Source organism: Osmerus eperlanus, unplaced genomic scaffold (genome assembly GCF_963692335.1).
Source record: "Osmerus eperlanus unplaced genomic scaffold, fOsmEpe2.1 SCAFFOLD_287, whole genome shotgun sequence".
NCBI lineage: Eukaryota > Metazoa > Chordata > Actinopteri > Osmeriformes > Osmeridae > Osmerus > Osmerus eperlanus.
The window spans coordinates 24422-33741 of NW_026911358.1; the positions used below are offsets into that span (position 1 = coordinate 24422).

At 52.3% G+C, this 9320-nt stretch overlaps 1 long non-coding RNA gene across 1 annotated transcript; it reads right to left on the minus strand.

Annotated features, from left to right (window-relative positions):
• Positions 1 to 3813: 3813 nt before the first annotated feature.
• Positions 3814 to 8784, minus strand: LOC134015953 (uncharacterized). Its single transcript, XR_009929336.1, has 3 exons — positions 8733 to 8784; positions 4759 to 4873; positions 3814 to 4103 (listed from the first exon to the last, which is right to left on the minus strand). It is a non-coding gene; the product is annotated as an uncharacterized LOC134015953 (long non-coding RNA).
• Positions 8785 to 9320: the final 536 nt, after the last annotated feature.

Consider the following 9320-nt stretch of genomic DNA (forward strand, 5'->3'; position numbering starts at 1 on the left):
TCTGCACGGTCTGTTTAGACCATCATTGGCATCTCCGGGTCGCAAGCAAACACGCACAGACACTCACACACGCTCACACACGCTCACACACGTTCACACACGCTCACACACTGCCGAGACAGGAATATAGCTGCCACATTCAGACCTTTCCAAGTGTAGGGTGGAAGTGATTTTCAGGAACTCTTAGTGCTTTCAGTGAATGGAGCGGTTTAATGGGTTGTGACTGAATGACAGGGAGCTGCACCAGAACAGGCATTAAGTAGACGAGCCGCGGGCCTAATATGAAACATGAAGGCTTTAGAGGAGGCCTCCAGGAATAAGTAGCCTCCTGCCGCACAATAGCGCATGTCTGCCATCCGCTCTCCCTCTCTGTCCTCCCTTCCTCCATGTCTTCCTCTCCCACCCCACACCCCCCCCCCCCCTACATCCCTCTTTCCATCTTACAGAAAGAGCGCAAATCCCTGTCCTACAGAGCACGTTGGAGCGGTGAACTGGGACAGCGGGAGTCTTTGACCTCCTCACCAGTCTCCCTGTAGTTTACGGCCCGGTGCCTCCACTTGACACGACGAGGGAGGGGAGCGAGAGAGAAAACGCTTCTCCCGTGCTCATTCTTCGAAACGGCGCACTACTCCCGAACATGTCTATTGCTGTTCGGAGGGCATTTCACAAGAGAAAAAAGTATCAAATCATATAAAAGAGAGAGAGAGAGGGAGGGGGATGTGAGTGTAGTCAGTGGGGCCTGGAAAACGATGTGGAGGCGAAATAAATACACCTAAACAAAACAGGCGTTTTTACACAGAGGTAATTACACATTTACGGCAGGCAAGTTCCTGACGGCACTGGGAGCAGAGCGGGAGGGGTGTGGGGTCAGGAGAGGGAGGGTGTGAGGTGGGTAGAGGGAGGGGAGAGGGAGGGGAGAGGGAGGACTGAGGCTCATTGTTAGGCAGGTGATTTACGAGAGCACAGAGGGGGCTCCCAGGGCCAACCAGCAAGGGATATATCTGCCGTCGCTATAGTACCCTGAGCCCTTTGTGTCCATTGTGTCTCGGCATTGCTGGGAAGGGAGCAGGGTGGGTGTGTGTGTCTGTGTGTGTGTGTGTGTGTGGTTCGGGGGTGCCATCACAAGGCCATGTCCATACATCCAATCCACAGACAGCTCTGAGATCAGAGGCTCCACTCTTCCTCCAGAGCTCACAGCTCTTTGAAGAAAAAACGTTCCGAAACATTTTCAGAGAGAGACAGGCTGCGCTAAACCTCCGGCTCCCCGCTGCTAGCTCCACCTCGGCACCGTATAGCAAAGTCACCCCCCGGAAGGCTCCAGAAGTATAGACCGCTCTCCCGTCTCCACAAGGTCGTGCCTTGGGACGCGCGGAATTCTCCTCTGAAGGCGTTCGAAGATAATCGAGTGTTGATGAGTGTGGCGAGTAGATAAGATGCTTGCTGTCCGGCCTGTGAAATGAGGTCACCTTGTACCCGGAGGGCCAGACAGACAGACAGACAGACAGACAGGGCTGAGTGGCATCTGATAGACTTCACACTCCCACGGATCTGTGTGTGTCTCGCCATTCACCACTTGACCCTTCAGATTCCTCATCATCGAGCTTCTCCCGGGCCAAAATCAATTTACCACAGGGCAACCTGACCCCACATGAAGAGGGGACATGGGTTTTCAATGTTTCCCCCCCGGTCATCTGCGCTCGAGGCCGTTCAGTTTTGTGAGCGAGGATTCAATGACACGCTTTGCCTCAGCGAGTCCCTGTAGATAATTTCACCAAGGCACATGCATATGGTGTCTGGCAGCCTCGTCTTGATGTGCCTTAGAAACACTTGCCCAGTCTCAGTCCTGTCGGTTGTGGTAATTCTGTAAGTGTTTAACGATAATGATCTGAAAAGATCCGGGGGGAAATAGGCCGGCGTTGTTTACAAGATGTGACCCCCTGCCCGTACACCCACTGAGCTCCACTTCACATCCAAGTAATCCTACCACAGGAGGAAGCGTAAACACACACCAAACTACTGCCTTTTCAAAGCTACAGCTAGCTAGCCCGTGTTGTTGATATTAATATGGGATGGGGTTGAGGAGGGGAGGGGGGGGGGGGATTATGGATGGGCTTTCAAGTTTTGATGACCGCGCCGATAATCCTCTCACCAGGAGCAACATGAATCATTGGGGTGGCTACAAGACGCTGCCGCTCGCTGTCTAAAAGCCTCCAGACCTACTACAGGCCAGGCACACACTCTACTGACATCTGTGCTCCACACAGGATCCACACACGTGACATTTGTCCAGAGACCATGTGACTAAACGGTGTAGCCCACCAGTTAAAGCTGGGAGTGTATGAGAGCTCTATCTGAATCGATGGCGCAATCATCTTCATTAAGCATTCGCTCACCATTCCATCAATCGAGAGAGAGAGGGAGAGAGAGAGCAGCTTGGTGGGTGCTCTCCTCATCACTCAGACAACCTCATTACGTTAAAGTTGAACCACGCACACACAGACACACACAGACACACACAGACACACACACTCTCGTCTGAGCGACGCTGCCGATCCACGCACGCCCGCGGCTCCCCAGTGTCCCCGCGGGCCCCGTCGGAGATCAACATCTCCCTGTCCTCTCATCCCCCCCATCAGGTAATTACACAGCCAGCCTCCGCATCCAACAAGCCCTGTCGTTCCTGACAGCTCACGAGCGGGCGCATCGCTGCGATGGCCGTGCGAGCCTGCGTCGAGCCCGCCGAAGGCGCCCGCGGTTCCGCCCAATTGACCCCCCTCGTCGACGCGCTCAGCCCGCAGACGGGCGCAGCCTTGCACCTCGGCGCCCGATCGGCGGGCCGTGAGCGAGGGAGGCGGGGTCCGGCCGAGCGTAAAAGAGCGAGCTAATTCACGAGCTGTCATGTTAAACGGCGGTCGTGTAAATCACGCACTGTTTATGAGTGGGGGGGAGTGCGGAGGGGGCGTGGAAAACACGGGCACACACACACACAGACACACACACACACCAGTGACATCAGAGTCTGCAGTGAGAGTTGTCCTCAGCATAGCATTGCTTCATTTTCAGCCTCTTTTTGGGGGGTCAAACAGCCACCATACAAACAAACGCTGACCCCCATCGTGACAGGAAATCCGTTGACAGGCTGAGAGAGGTACCGGAGGCCGAGGAAAACGAAGCGAGAAGTGAGCCAGAAGTCCTCAAGACGTGACACCCAACCTCACCAGCTGATTGTCTAAGGAGATGGCATCGCCATGCCGACTGTGAGAGACACCATGGGCTGCACGTCTCCAGCCTGCGGCCGCATTTGAGGCTCATTTCATATTGTCCACCCTCCCTCTCCGCCCACGGGGGAACCCGGAACGTCCTTCAGGCTCCGAGAGCTGGATTAAAGGCTCAATCCAATCAGCCGGCCCGCGGGGAAGAGAAAACGAGCACTGGGTGGGAGGGGGAAGACGAGGAGGAGGCGGAGGGGAAGGAGAGCGGCTGATGTCATCACCCCGTTCCCCGTTGTCAAGCACGCGACCGATTTGGGAAGCTCTGCGGACCACCAGCACTATGGATCCGAACCGGACAAGCAGATAAGGCCCGGTGGGAATCACAATAGGGGAGTGTAGCTCGGGGTATAGCTCAGCGTATGGTAAAGAGGGCTAAGTCCCTGGACAGATGACCCACAGATACAGAGCCACAGACCGAGCGATGGGATGACATCCTCTCAGATGGAGGTGGAATGAGATGAGCCACGGCAGGTCGCCCGGGCAACAGGTCTCCGTGTCGGGGGGCGGGGGAAGCGGGCGGGGCACAGCTAGGTTACCTGCATCACCACCTGCTGCCAAGCCAACGGTTGGCTGGTGGGCGGGGCGTGGGGGCCGGCCAGCCTATCGGCGGGCAGGTTGGCGCGCTCCAGCTGCAGCGAGACGTTGCGTCGCTCCTCCTCCAGGGCGCGGGTCAGGCGCTCAAAGCGAGCCTCCTGCTCCTTCACGGACGCCATGATGCTGGCGGCCGAGCGCACGTCATAGTCCTCCATGGCTGAGGTCGGGGTCGAGGCTGGGGTGGAGGCTGGGGTGGAGGTTGAGGCAGAGATGGGGGGGGGTACTGGTCTTGGGCAACTCAAGGAGGAAGGGGGGGAGACAGGGGGCACCAGGTCAATACAGACAGATGACCAGAAGCTGCTGGTGCATGTTTTGGTCTCGTTCGAGGAGGCTGAAGACAAGGACACCGAACACAACTTGGGTTGGAACAGCACGGACCGAATGATGGAAGTATCATGCTGATGTTGCACACGTTCCAAACACAAGGACAGGCCTGCAGCGCCGACCACAACCAGGCACAACCACAATATGACAGGATGGACTTTCCCCCGAAACAAACACAAATGATTTGAAGACAAATCAAATGGCAGTTGTTTGGACACAGACTCCTGGAGTCGGCACAGGATGAGGAGAGTTACCGCCATACATGTCCGCACAGGACATGTATCAACTCGCCGTACGTATACACGACATGCAGACCATTCAGAACTCTGGGAAAGCGAAGACGGGCTATTCTCCCTCACAGCCTTTCACAGACGCGACCATGCTGACACCAATCTCCTCCATTTAGCCGTCATCCTCACCTTCGGCTAAGCAAACAAACGCACAACACCGCAGCCACTAGCATCCTCCTGATGTACATTATTACTGGTGGAATGGGCTCAGGGGAGCTGAGAGCACAGTGACGAATGAGGCACAACACTGGGTATATTAAATGCAAAACCCCACTTACTGTAGTAGATAATGTAGTGGATACCAGTGGAGGGAGAGGAGTTAGAAAACAGACATCCCTCTCTCGGCGCAGATGAAAGGGGAGTAGGGAAGCCGGACGGCTAGGAGGAGAGGAGCTGAAAAGGGAGGAGAGAAGCGCGGAGATCAGAGGAGGGTTAAAGCAGGGAACGGGCCCGGGTGGAAGAAATGGGGGAAGATTGGAGAAACAAGAGGTGACACGCTATCATGCTAGCCTTCCACGTCGGGCTGTGTAAACACATTTCTTCAGCTTACGCGGCGGGCAAAGGAGAGCGAGAGAGAGAGAGCGAGAGAGAGAGAGGCCGAAAAAGAACGGCAGAAAGAAGAGAGAGAGAGAGAGACCGAGCAAAGCAGACAGAGAGACAGGAGATGTGAAGAGGACTCAGCTTGGGCTCCACCATGCAGATGTCTTGATTAGAATTCCAACCAGGTTGAATTACAGTAGGTGTGTGTCTGTGTCTGTGTCTGTGCGGTGGGTATAAACACAACTCGATGCTCTCCCCAGGAACTGGTGAGAGCAAGGCCCCTATTCCCTTTGAAGCACACAATCCCCCTTTGATGTTTGTTTCTCAATGATCATTTATTTATCTAGAATGGTCTGACACCGCTCTGCTCGCCGCGCCGTACAAGAAGCCCACATTTCACAGCTGAGCTCCAGTCGCGGGGAGAGACAGCGTGGTGGTGGTGGTGGTGGTGGTGGTGGAAGGCGCTTCCGATTCTTTTTCCCTCCCCAGACTGACAGAGGGTTGATTGAGGCTAGGCCCACAATCGCACAGCAGTAAAGCTGTGCCATACACGCCTGTTGCCTTTCAAAGAAACCTTTGGTTTATTCCATGGCTATCATCGTCAGTCCTGCGGGTGGCCTCTGGAAAATATGGAAAAGGCCCGCCCGCAGCCCCACATTTTATTTACGTTTTGAGATTGCCCTTGTACCACACTCAGTATCTGAAAGGAATTCGGCGAGGCTTATGGTGATTGGACGGACTTGATGACAGACTCTGGAGTGGCTCCAATGATTGGTCTTCCCTAGGGACTAGGGGCTGGGCACAGAGTGGGGGCGCCGTTTCCTGAGTCCCAGAAGGACCATGGAAGGCACGTTGGCTACGTCTGCGGAGCTTATCACCGCCACGAAATTCCTCGCTTTAAATAGCCACGGGGAGAACGCAGGGGAGGGGAATCTGAAGAATTCCCCTCAGCCAAAACGGCCCAGGTTGGAAAAAAAACTTTCGCAGCAAGTAGATTGCTTGCTGAGACTCGGGGGCCAAGGGGAGACCTCCAAGGTCACCGTGTTTAACCCGATACTCAATTACCCACACCGCAGTTGTTCCCTGCATTAAACACACACTGGTAAGCCCTCTCAGCTCACTGGAAGGCCGGGCATTGCCTGCGTGGTGAGGTAATTACGAGAACGAAAGGGGACTTCTACGTAGAGTTCAAAAGAAAACGTCTGAAATCAACAAGAAATCGGAATAATCCTCATAAAAGCAAGCAGGTTAGATTGTACTCTGCCCTCTTGAGGGGGCGAAGTAAGCTTTAATTAAAGAAGAAAAAGAGGTTGTTTTCTACCTCGGAGCCCCTGCAGCACCTTGCTCAGAGCCCGCCAGTACTGCTAGAGCAGGGACTCTCCTCACGGATGAATGTATTTCAGACCTCGGTGCTAAAAATAGCCAGGTAATAAATGTTCCTGCATGCTGCCACTCTTACGGCGAGGCGTCAGACGAGGTTCAGCGGCCGCCCACATCAAAGCATCACAGGAAAACTTGCCGATAAATCCATGAAAACTGTTTTGTCGGGTTTTTAGGAGTCCTGTGGCCCGACAATGAATATCCTTTTTTTTCCCACGAAAATTCAGTGAAGCAAGGGGTGAAGCAAGGGACAAAATGTTCAAATTCTTGACAACAGCCTCTCAAGAATGCCTCTTGAGATTTGATGACAGGAAACAAGCACAACGCCGCAAGCCTCGTGCCAAACATCCCTCTATCTCCCACAAACATTGGGTTTCATATTAGCCTTCCACAGAAGGACCTCAACAAAAAAAAGTCCCTGATAGGCCAGCTACGAGGTTTTCAGAGAAAATTAATCACGCCGTCTTTAATGGGGCTGGGAACAAAGAGAGGCTGTCTGCATTAGAGAGGCACCCCAACCCTGAAGTGGTGTGTGGGCCAGACATGGGGCTGGGCTGGGCGGGGTGGGGGTGGAGCTGGGCCCGGGGGGGTACCAGGATGGATGGATGGTGGGGGGTTGGTGGTTAAGTGTAATTGAGTGAGACCATCAGTGGCCTGATCTCTGTGAGAGACACTCACCTGATTAAGGATGGGTGGTATGCTATCCCAGCCTATCCCTTCGCCACTCCCCCCCTCTCTCTTCCTGGATTTATCCTTTCTAGGGACTATAATTGCCGTCGAAATTAATTCCTTGTCTAAACCCATCTGATACCCCCTCTGAGGAGGCATGTCTCAGTGGAACAAAGGACCACTTACAAACACCTGCTCCTATATCTGGACAGGGCTGGGGCGAGAGTGAGGTGGAGCCCTTCTCCCACCTGAGATCCCAGACAGAGTTGTTTTCAACGACTGACTATGTTCTTTTTCATCACAATGCGAGATACTGGAGCTGTATACACTCCAGGGATTACCACTTCTACATAAACACAACAGCTTTTACTGCCATGGTTTGCCAAATGTGGCATAAACACAATATAATGCGAGGTTTGCCACACACAAAAAAAAACTAGATAAACATCCGGCTGGAACAACAAAGGCTGGAACAGCAGAATCTACTGTGTTGTCGGATGTGAGACAAAGGGGACACGACGGGTCAATATGGCTGGCAGCAAGGTGAACCCTTCATTATCTGGAGGTGTACAGTGTGTACAGTAGGGGAGGCAACTTCGTCAGCCTCTGGGGTTAGCTGCGGGGATCGATACGTATTGGCTTCATGGTGACATACGACTCAAGATTAGAGTGCGTTGTCATTTCTAATAAATGCCTAATATTCTAAGTGGTATTGGTGATTTCGTAACAGAAGCAATTTGCCTGTTTGAAGTATAGGGGCAGAAAACGAAATTTGGCCTGACTTTCTCTCTAGTTTTTTTTTTCTTTCTTTTTAAAATGCCTTGTGGCCCGACCAACCTTCTCCAATGGGATTTAAAGAACTCCTTTCCCTTTACAAGGCGTTCAAGTGTATGCTAATCCGCTGGTTGGTTGAGCAGAGTGATTCCTGAAAGGAAAAACCTTAGCAAATTTAAATCTTGACGAACGATATGAAGACATTGTTCAGCACCTTCCCTTTACCCCTCTTTTCTGTCATTCATTGAAGTCTGTGTGGAAGAAAGAAATGACTTCATGAACACACCAACTCCTTAAGTGTTGGGTTGAAGCTCTGTTCATCAGGTACGGTGCTGTGCCTTTTGTTTTTTTCATAAATAATAATAGGTCATTCTGACATTAACCACTTACGGCAATAATACGAAAAGGGAAAATGTATTCTGTCAGACAGAAGGTCTGCAGTGTGAGATATCCACCTGGCAATTACTGTCGCTTACAGTGTCAAAATGCACACTTGATAAACTTCAAACGCTCAATTACACAGTGGAATATGCATTTAGAGACTGGACCGGAACAAACATGGTCTCTTTATTTAAATACTAGAAATGTGCTGGCAGGGAGGAGAAGTAAAAATAACACGAGTGTAAAGACTGATATTTTAAGGTCATTTGCCGGGGTGGCCTCAATCATGCTAATGACTGTATAAGCAATTGCCCCAAGGATAGGTTTTTTAATTGTTTGTAAATCGTAAACCATAAGTTCTTCAAAAGAAATGGAGCAGGTATAAGTTTACCTATACTTCAAACATCCAGCGCAAACCCCTCTGTCAAGCAATTGGCTCAATGATGTGTTCAATTGGATGATTAGAGGCAGTTGGAGGAAGAAGCGTAGGTGAGGAGGAACCAGGTACCTTTGATGTCGGTCGGAGGCTGTCAGTTGGTGAGTGGACTGGAGGGGAGGGGGGGGCTTTTGAGGGGAGGGGAGGGGGGCTCTGCTAGAATTGACGCGCTGGTACAATCCACCCAGGGAGATGTTCCTGACACAGCAGCTGCAGGAGAGAACAAGAGGTAAAGAGTGAGTGAGTGAGAGAGAAAACAAGGACAGGAAAAGAATAATTCCGACCGCATCGTTAAAATCGAGTCTTACATAATACAACAACTCCAAATCCAATGTCTGGGTTCACGCTGTGCTCCAACGCATGACCAGGCAGCGCTGCAAGGTGCACTAGTTAACCATAATTGTCTTGGATGGGTTTCCCAGCATTGCTGTTCAGTCACTGGACTACACTGTACATGCTGCATGGCCCACGCTGGGCATGACCCTAAGTAACCGAGACAGACACCTGCAGGCAGAACCGCAGATGGTCCGAGGAGACGCAGGAGAGAGCATGCAGTCAGGCTGGTTCAGTGTCCGATTCACCCGAGTCGAGCACCCGGCTCCTCTGCTCTCAGGTGCCTGCTTTCATAATGCATCATCAGCAGCCTCAGCCAGCAGCTTT